Consider the following 1,693-nt stretch of genomic DNA (forward strand, 5'->3'; position numbering starts at 1 on the left):
AGGGGGCGCCCCCCGAGGGGGGGGGTCCCGAGCAGAGCCCCCCGCCCCCCCCCCCCCGGGCTGGGGCTGCCCCCCCCGTGGGCGGCCTGGCTGGGGGCGGAGCTGGGGGCGCTGGAGGAGACCCTGAGGGGGCTCAAGGTGAGGAGGGGGCGCACGGTGGGGGGGGGGCGGGCGGGGGGGGGGGGGGGGGGGTGCGGGGGAGAGACCCCTCCCCATATTGAGGGGGTTTATGCTGGGGGGGGGTCTCTGCCCTGTGCAAAAACGGGGATTGGGACCCCCCGAGGGGGATTTGGGGGGGGGCTGCACCCCCTGGAATGTGAGGGGGGGGGGGGCCGTGCTCCCCCTCCCCACAATAACCGCGCCCCCTCCCCACAATAACCGCGCCCCCTCCCCAAATTATCGCCCCCCCCCCCAGGAAATGGAGGACCAGCACTGGCAGCTCTTCCTGGCCAAGCGCGGCCTCTTCACCTGAGCCCAGGTGAGGGGGGGGCGCGGAATTGGGGGGGGGGGCTCCGGGGGTCTCCCCCCGCCCCCTCTGACCCCCCCCTTTCCCCTCCCCCCTCAGGAAAATTCGCGACCCCCCCCCAAAATTCGGAGCTGCAGTTCCTGGAGTTGCCGCCGGGGGGCGCCAAGCGCCGAGCCGGGTTTATTGTGGGGAGGGGTCCCCAGCGCCCCCCCCCCGCCCTTTTTTATTGTGGGGAGGGGTCCGTGCAGCCCCTCCCTGTTTTATTTTGGGGAGGGGTCCCCACTGTGCCCCCCCCCCGCGCTGTTTGTTCTGTTTTTATAAATTTGCTGCGATTTTTTACGAGTTTATACACGGGGGGGGGGGAGAGACCCCTCCCCATTTTACCGCTGGGGGTGGGGGGGGTGTTGTACATAAATTGGGGAGGGGGCGTGAGGAAAAGTTCCCCCCCCCCACCCCGCGCCCTCCGGTTTGGGTGGAAAACCAAAGAATTTGGGAAAATTCCGAATAAAGTCGATGTCGCTTCTGCCCCCGCGCGGTTTTTTTTTTGGGGAGGGGGCGGCACAGCGGAGGACCCCTCCCCAAATTCCCCCAGGACCCCCCCCCCACGCCCACGCCACGACCACCCCCCAAATAAAACGAGGCCGAGCGAGGGGTCTTTTATTGCTTGAGCGGCCGCCGGGGGGGCGGCGGGGGGGGCGGGGGGGGGGGGCGCAGGAATTTGGGGAGGGGTCTCTCGGGGTGGGGGAGGGGCGTGTTCATGACAACGACACAAGCGGGGGGGGAGGGAGCACGGAGTGGGGGGGGGCACAACCATATTGCACTTCCAATTGGGGGAGGGGGCTTAAAAAGGGGAGGGGGGGGGCACAGGGGCGCCCCCTCCCCAAAATCGGAAAAAGGGGAGGGGGCGAGGGGAGGGGGGGGAGGGGGGGAGGGGAGCCCGGATTTTTGGGGAGGGGGCGCGAACCGGGCGTTGTCCAGCGCGGGGGGGTCAGGGCTGGATGCGCCCCCTCCCCAATTTAGGGGGGGAGCCGAGACCCCCCCCAATTCAGGGGAGGATCTGGGACCCCTCCCCAATTCAGGGGTGGATGCGCCCCCTCCCCAATTCAGGGGTGGATCCGAGACCCCCCCCCAATTCAGGGGAGGATCTGGGACCCCTCCCCAATTCAGGGGTGGATCTGGGACCCCCCCCCCCAATTCAGGGGTGGATCTGGGACCCCCCTCCCCAAT

At 69.0% G+C, this 1,693-nt stretch overlaps 1 long non-coding RNA gene across 1 annotated transcript; it reads left to right on the top strand.

Annotated features, from left to right (window-relative positions):
- Window positions 1–48: 48 nt before the first annotated feature.
- Window positions 49–991, top strand: LOC117010202. The gene is made up of 3 exons (XR_004420584.1): window positions 49–138; window positions 416–478; window positions 566–991. It is a non-coding gene; the product is annotated as an uncharacterized LOC117010202 (long non-coding RNA).
- The last annotated feature ends 702 nt before the right edge of the window (window positions 992–1,693 follow it).

This window comes from Catharus ustulatus, chromosome 39, assembly GCF_009819885.2.
Source record: "Catharus ustulatus isolate bCatUst1 chromosome 39, bCatUst1.pri.v2, whole genome shotgun sequence".
NCBI classification, from domain to species: domain Eukaryota; kingdom Metazoa; phylum Chordata; class Aves; order Passeriformes; family Turdidae; genus Catharus; species Catharus ustulatus.